The following is an 8,294-nucleotide window of genomic DNA, read 5'->3' as shown; positions in this document are numbered from 1 at the left end:
TGGCAACCCTATCTTAGTCACATGAGTCTTAAGAAAGAAGTAACCCTGAACTCTTCTCTTTCTGGAGTTGTTCTATTACTCTGGGCTGGCCATTCATTATTGCTTTGCAGGTATTATTATCTGGTTAGGAATCTTCGGGAGAGGAGATACATATCATCAAGACTGACGGGATTATGCAGTCCCCTAGCCTATGGGATGAGATTTTCCTAGGGTCAGAGAAATTGACTCTGCTCTCAAGTTTCTGTGTGTCCATGTTCACATTTATTCCACCACCAATTACTTATATCCCCTGAACCTTGTCTCATGTTATTACCTACCTATCTAGATTTGCATTTGAAGGCCATGTTTCCATTGATTGGGACACTACAGCACTTGGTTTATGGCTTTGTTGCCATTGTTTGTCAGTTTTGTTTTTTTTTTTTAAGATTTTATTTATTTATTTGAGAGAGAGAATGAGATAGACAGAGCATGAGAGGGGGGAGGGTCAGAGGGAGAAGCAGACTCCCTGCTGAGCAGGGAGCCCAATGCGGGACTTGATTCTGGGACTCCAGGATCATGACCTGAGCCTAAGGCAGTTGCTTAACCAACTGAGCCACCCAGGCGCCCAGTTTTTTTTTTTTTTTTTTCTTTTTTATGATTTATTCATTATTTGAGAGAGAGAGAGCAAGTTTGGGGGAGGGAGAGAATCTCAAACGGACTCCCAGCTGAGCATGGAGCCCGATGCAGGGCTGGATCCCAGGACCCTGAGATCATGACCTGAGCCAAAATGAAGAGTTGGAGGCTTAACAGACTGAACTACTCAGGCACCCCACTTTGTGGGTTTTTCATTGTATGGTAGCAGAGAGATCTCTTGAAGAAGAAAGGTTATGCTGGTCCCACAAGTAACGAACTCTTCAGTGGGCCCTGAGCTACCCACCCATGTGTTCTCGGAGCCTCACTTCCTTCATTTGTGAAATGGTAATGTCTGCCACACTAACCTAACTGGGTTGTAAAGCATACTGTGAAATAAATAATATGAAAATATTTTGCACCTTATAAAATACAATACAAACATAGGGTTTTCTTTGACAAATGTACAGCATTGGCCGTGGCCAACAGACTGTCGTTTTCTCAGAGTATCACTTATTATTCTTCAGATATGATAATCCTGTGTTAATTGCTGGTATATGATCATAGCATCATCAACTGGCTTGAACGATCCACTGTAAGTAAGGTGGTTCGCCTTCTATGTGTATATCCATTACCGAGGAAGCAGTGAGGTATACAGGAAAGGGCATGAGATTTAGATTGAGAACACCCACCGGGAGCCCTTGGTCTCTCTAAGTCCTAGGGTGTTGCTCTTAACGCTCCTGCCTTACCTCCCTGTGGAGTCACCTTGAGACTACCCAAGACAGTAATCACGGAAGCACTAGGGAAATCCAGTGTGTTCTCAAGGTACCTTGGATTGCCTACACCTACCTATGAGAACAAACCAAATAGCTTCCTTTATTAGATACACGTTTGTGGCCAGCACATGGTACTACACCTTGCTTCTGATTCTGTTAGGAATTACACTTCCAGGGCGCCTGGGTGGCTCAGTCTGTTAAGCGTCTGCCTTCAGCTCAGGTCATGATCCCAGGGTCTTGGGATCAAGCCCCGCATCGGGCTGCTTGCTCAGTGGGAAGTCCGCTTCTGCTTCTCCCTCTCCCTCTGCCTGCCGCTCCGCCTACTTGTGTTCTATCAAATAAATTAATAAAATCTTTAAAAAAAAAAAAAAGGAATTAGGAGAAAGGTGAATCAGTGTTATGGCCCCTACTTTCAGATGAGGAGGCAGCTGAATGGGTTTCCCACGGTTACAAAAGAACGTAAGGGCAGAACCAGGATGACAAAGTGGCTCTGAGGCCTCATCTGGGTGTCCCACAATATACTCTGCCCTTCTCTACCTTCTTCTCTGTTTTCAGACTCTTGTACTTGGTTTTTCTTCTTCCAAAATGTTTCCTTCTTGAGAATGTTCATATCTCTTCAAGATTTAACAGGATTGTCAACTTTGAAATGTCTCCTAATTTCACCTATTAAGTGTTGTATCATCAAATATTAGTCTCTCATTCTACTGATATTCAAAACATTTAAAAATCCTTAAATATCTTCAAAGACTTTTCCTTTGGTTTTTGTTTTGTTTTGATTTGGTTTGCAAATGACATAAGGAATGTAGAAATCAAATAAAACCCCACTCTAAAATAGAACTACCTGATAATCCAGCAACTGCACTACTAGGTATTTACCCAAAGGACACAAAAATACAGATTCAATGGGGGACATGCACCCGGATGTTTATAGCAGCATTATCAACAACAGCCAAACTGTGGAAGCAGCCCAAGTGTCCATCCACTGATGAATGATGTGTGAGATACACACATGATAAAGATGTGTGAGATACACACACACACACACAATGGACTGTTAGTCAGCCATCAAAAAGAAGGAAATCATGTCATTTGCAACATAGATGGAGATAGGGTATTATGCTAAGTGAAATAAGTCAGAGAAAGACAAATACCATATGATTTCATTCACATGTGGAATTTAAGAAACAAAACAGATGAACACAGGGGAAGGGGAAAAGAGAGAGACAGAGAGAGAAAGGGAAACAAACTATAAGAGACTCTTAACGATAGAGAACAAACTGAGGGTTGATGAGGGGAGGTGGGTGGCTGATGGGCATAAAGGAGGGCACTTGTCATGATGAGCACTAGGTGTTGTATGTAAGTGATGAATCACTGAATTCTACTCCTGAAACCAATATTGCACAGTATGTTAACTAACTAGAATTTAAATAAAATTTGGAAAAGGAAAAAAAAAAAAAAACAGTTAACTGGCATGTAGCAGGTATTCAATAAATATTTGTTGAATGAAAAAAAACACCTACTCTATTAAAAAGTGGGAAAAATAAAAGCCTTTTTATTTCCTTTCCTTGATCTCCTAGAATATATACTATCCCCACCCTATTTCCTTTCCTTGATGTCTTAGAATATATACTATCTTCATCATCTCTATTTGATTTTGGGGGCAGGGAGGAGGGTCTGTGTTGGCTTCCCCAAATTCATCATAAGCTCCTCAAGGTAAAAGACTATATTTAAAAATACTTTTTTGTATCCCCAGCTCTTATTTCAATGATACAAACATAGCAGCACTATTTGGTAGTGTTGACTTAAAATTTTTAAATAGAAAAAAGGGACAACGTATTTAATATGTAGAGGGGGGCAGCTCTGCAAAAGACTAGTCAAGTGCAGTAGTGAGAAGGGGGGAAAGAGTAGAACAAGGAGTTCGATCTGTAACTGACTGTGAACAATCAATTGAGATAACTCACTACCTTCGGACCAGCCAAAAGCCCTGCCTCCTGCTTGAAGTATTTAAAGCTGAAGGATTTATTCATTTTTACCTTACAGTGATATTTCAATTATTGTTTATAAATAATTATATTCACAGTATCAATTATATGCATCCTCTAAGAGTTCCTCAGTGCATCTAGTTATCAAAGATAGCATAAATGTATTTGACAACCAGAATCAGAAGCACTGCTGAGCATCCTGGGAAAGAGAATGCAAAATTAGCATCTCGGGGCGTCTCTTTTCAAGTCCTGTTTGTCTGGAGTAGCTCAGCCAGCCTAGGGCTCTGGGAGAGCTGCCCAATCAGCGCTGACTTCCTTTGGCTGTTTACCACATGTGACCCGAGGGACAGCTCCGTGAGGTATGGAGAAAGCTCCGAGGTGGAGCAGATTGTCTGTGCTTCCCTGCATCTGTAACCAGCGCCCCCCCCCCCCCAGCAGAGCTCCACGCCCTGGAAGAAGCCGCTCTTCCATCCTAGCAGAGTCTGCTCCCTTCAGAAGGGCAGAGATGCCTCTCCCATTGCCCAAGATCCCCATCCTCCTCCTTCAAAACCCCAACTGATAAAAAACAGAAACCACTACAGGAACAGGAGGAGAAGGCATCTGAAACACCCCAAAACCCTTGGATGCTGCTTAGAACTTCAAAAATTAAAGGGACAAAGGACAGAAGCCCAAGGTCAGAAGCAACGATGAAGGCAAGTGGAAAAGATTTCTGTAAAAGTGTCAGAAAGACACTCAGAAAGACCCAAAGTTCAACCTCAATGCAAAGACCGGCAAGAGGACGGCAGGGAGGAATCTGGAGCAACAAGGACAGGAATATTCTGGAACAGAAGGTAGCGGGCAGCAGAGTTCGGAGCTCCGTTTTGCTCCCTAGGAAGAGCAGACCCAACTGTAAAAGTGCAGTCCTGGGGGGCAGGAGGGCAGGCAGCTCCCCACCCAGACAAAACACACCCCTGGGTGCTGACGTGAAAGCAGAGTCCCTGTCTGATTCCTTTTGGAGCCTAGTACAATGTCTGGCACGTAGCAGGTGCTCAATAAACATGTTGAGTGAATGAATAAATGAGATTAAGGAGAATGAACAATCCCAGGAAACCAGACATAGGGAACTGTCTTAATTTTCAAGAGGAGAAAAGAGAGTAAGAGTTTCATAAGTTATAGACAACCTCTGAATCGCTGTTGCTTTCTAGCAAGATTCTAGAATGGATTACTAAGGAGGTAGATACATATTGGGAGCCAAGTTGAAATTAACAAGAAAAACTCACACACCAAAATAGTTAATTTCTGTTTTAGGATTGGTGTCTGACTCAACTGATTACATCTCTTACTGCGCCTTTGTGTGGGTTGGGTTCAGGTGGCTGGAAGTGATTCCAGGTGGCTCAGAGGCTGCTGGTAGGGATTAATGCCACCCTGGGAGAGGGGCGCTGGTGCTGTCCCATGGGCTTGTTCCTTGGCCAGATCCTGTCTAACCTGTTTTCGTCAACCATGTGAATGAAGATGGCCCTAGATTGATGGCACCATGGGCAACATGCTGTGAGAATCAGGAAGGCACCAGAGATTTACAACATGGGCTCTTATCACATCACCTGGGTCCTAGATTTGACCATCTACTAGCAATGTGTCTTTGGACCAGTTACCTACCTTGCTTGTGCCTCAGTTTCTGATACAAACTAACAATATAATGGACACAAATGAACAGAGCTGAAGTTCCCCTTTTCAGTTAAAAATAAAAAAAAAAAATCTGAGCAGATAATCAGGTAAGAGAATCTCACAAAGTAAAAATGCAAACACTAGCACAGTTACACAGAAGTTGGCTGTCACTGTTCCTCTGGGGTGTGCTCTGGTCAGGTGGTAGCCAAGGCCCAGGGGACAGTTTTTAAAAAGACAACATGGCAGACTAGAGTGTGCCCAGGGGAAGGTGACCGAGGAGGTGATATACACTTCCTCGCACATTCCTGACTTCACAAAAATGCTTTCAACTAAACAGTGTGATGGTTCCCAGAGAGTTAAACGTGAGTTACCACACACCCCAGAGCTCCACTCCTAGGCAGATACCCCAAGGTGTTGCAAGCAGGCACTCAAATCCACACACACACACACACACACACACCCGTTCCCAGCAGCACTTTTCACAGCCGCTGAAACACGGGAACACGCTGAGCGTCCGACAAAGCACGAGTGGATCGCCACAACACGCGATGTCCCTGCAGTGGAAAATCATTCAACCATAAGAAGGACACCTGCTACCACATGGATGAACCGTGAAAACATCACGCTAGGTGGAAGGAGCCGCACACAAAAGGTCACACCGTGGTTGAGTCCATCGTGGATGATTCCAGAATAAGTAAATCCATAGGGACGGAGCACAGACTGGTGGTTGGTTGGCGCTGCAGGAATGACCGCTTAGAGGACATGGAGCTGCCTTTCCAGGTGAGTGACACGTGTCGGGACCAGATGGAGGTGGTGGTTGCAGAACAGCGCGAGTGTACAAAACACCACGGAATCGTAAGCTTACAATGGTTAATTTTATGTTCTGTGAATTCTACCTCAATGTTAAAAAATGCTTTCAAAGAACCATAGCCATTCGATTTGGTCCTCCTGACAAGCCTGTGAAGGTGTAGGATTGGCAGGGTTTTTTCTAGTCTTACGGCCGAAACAAACGAGGCTGGAAGTGGTTTGGGGGCTGTCCCCGTTAGTAACTAGCTGGGCAGTGGCAGGCTGGGTCTGGAGCAGCGAGTCGACGATTCCTGGCCCAGGACGGCCCGTCCACTGACCTCCCTGCTTCCCTGTCACCTCCCACCCTGTCCTGAGGGCTCTGAACCCTCCCCTGAGGCCATCTGTGAGCTCTGTGCTTCCTTCACCCTTCAACTTGCAGTCTCATCAACCCCACAAAGTGGGGCGGGTCCGTCCTTCCTCCCTTCCTTCCTCCCCTCCCTCCTTCCCAGGTGGGCTGGACCAGGGAGGGAGGGCCCACCTGTCGGGGGCAGGTCCGTGGGGGTGATGCAGAGTCGCTTCTTAATGTTATCTTAAGTAAACGGTGGAGGTGCTAGGTTGCAAACCTTTTTGACACTCCTGTGTCTGAGCCACTCGTTGCCTCCCCACCTGTTACTGCCCTGGGTCACAGGGAAATGAGTGAACAACAACAAAACTGGGGTGATGCGGGGGGCGGGGGGGGGTGACACTTAAAATCGCATGAATATGAGAAACTGGTATACAGAGAAGTCTTCTTATGACCCACTGCCACCCACCAGGAGAGTTCGTTGGAAATCAAATGTCTCTCCTTAAGCCCCGGCTGCCTTGGAACTGGGAAAATAAAACTAAATTGTCAACAACAAATGAAATAAAAAGACAGCCCTGCCAGGGCTTCTACAGTCCCAGGGGGGTCCGTGGCACCCAGTGGCCCCCCCCGAGGGTCGTGCACAGACCAGCGATACCGGCTGTTTCAGCCGACGCGGGAGCTGTAACAAACCACCACGGGCTGGGGCTTAAACTATACGCATGTGTTTCTCACGGTTCTGGAGGCTGGGAGTCCAAGATCAGGGCGCCAACCGATTCAGCTCTGGGTGAAGACTCTCTCCTGGCTTGTGGATGGCCGCCTTCTCCCTGTGTCCTCACACGAGGGAGAGAGAAAGCCCAGGTCTCTTCCTCTTCTCAGAAGGACATAATCCTATCATGGGGCCCCGCCCCCAAGACCTCATCCAAACCTAACTCCTCCCACAAGCCCCACCGCCCAAAGGCCATCACCTTGGGGGTTAAGGCTTCAGCATGTGGATTTTAGGGGGACACAAACACTCCGTTCATAGCACTGGCTCTCGCTTGGATTTGCTTTTTCTGAACGGATCCGCGCCTGGGCTGGTGTGGACCCAGGAGTGAGGATGGGCCCCCTAGGAGCTCCCCGCTGAGGCCCCCAGATTGCCGTTCTCAGCCCCTCGGGTGCAGGTGACTGCTACTCCCAGGCACAAGCCAGGCCTGGAGCCCTGAGTCCTGGCTCTCGTGGCCTCGTGGATGCAAACCTGGGGGCCCCTCTTCCCTGAGAACCTTCGTCCGTGGCTTGGCAGGTTTCCTCTTAATCCTTCAAAACTCCGGGGCCTGCCTCCACCCCTCTCCCCACAGTCCCACACAAGTGCTGCCACCCGCCAATCCGCTGATGTTGGTGCGCGTGGGGCTAGGACTCTGCCCTCACTCCAGCCGCTGGACTCAGGAACTTTCCTCGAAGAGCCAGGCCACCTTTCTCGGACCTCCTAGGTGACAACCATGTATCGTAAGAAGACCCTTTCTGAAAAGAACATGGTTCCCTCTCCACCCAGAGGAAGGAGAGCCGGGAAGAAAGGACAGAGGGGAGGTGGAGACACTTCAGTCTGTGACCGGAGTGACAATCGCAGGGCCATGTGAGGAGGCTGGGAGCCTGGCAGCCACGAGGTCATAGCATCAGGACCCTGGGCTGGTGGCAGCGAAGGGGACAGCAGAGTCGACACCCTGTGCTAAATCAGCAATGAGGGACAGCCTGGAGATCCCAGGGCCTTGAAATAGAACACACTGACAGTAGCTTCTAACCCTCTGTGGTTTGGGGTATTTGGAAGTGCCCCGGGCCACCTCTGTGACTTGGGCAAACCTCTCTTCTCTAGCCTTAGGTTCCTAAAAAGGAGGGAGTGAGAAGGGTCAAGGCTTTGGCAGGAACAGCATATTCGGGTGAGCTTGGAGCCCCGCTAGTCCAGCCCCTCAGGGAACTAGTGTTGGGGTGAGCAAAGGTGGTGGTGAGGAATGGGGTAGAGCAGGTCTCCCTGTGGGGGTGCTCCCACGGGGGCAGAGGGGTACTAGGAAGACTGACCAGCACGACTCCACCTGGGGGAGGGGACCCATGGAGCGCTCCAACCTGGCCCAGCAGCTCTCCTGTGTTCAGATGTGAAGCATGGACCATACCCTGTCCCAGCAA

The sequence above is a fragment of the Phoca vitulina genome, unplaced genomic scaffold (assembly GCF_004348235.1).
Source record: "Phoca vitulina isolate PV1807 unplaced genomic scaffold, GSC_HSeal_1.0 scaffold4, whole genome shotgun sequence".
NCBI lineage: Eukaryota > Metazoa > Chordata > Mammalia > Carnivora > Phocidae > Phoca > Phoca vitulina.
This window is presented reverse-complemented; position numbering follows the sequence as displayed.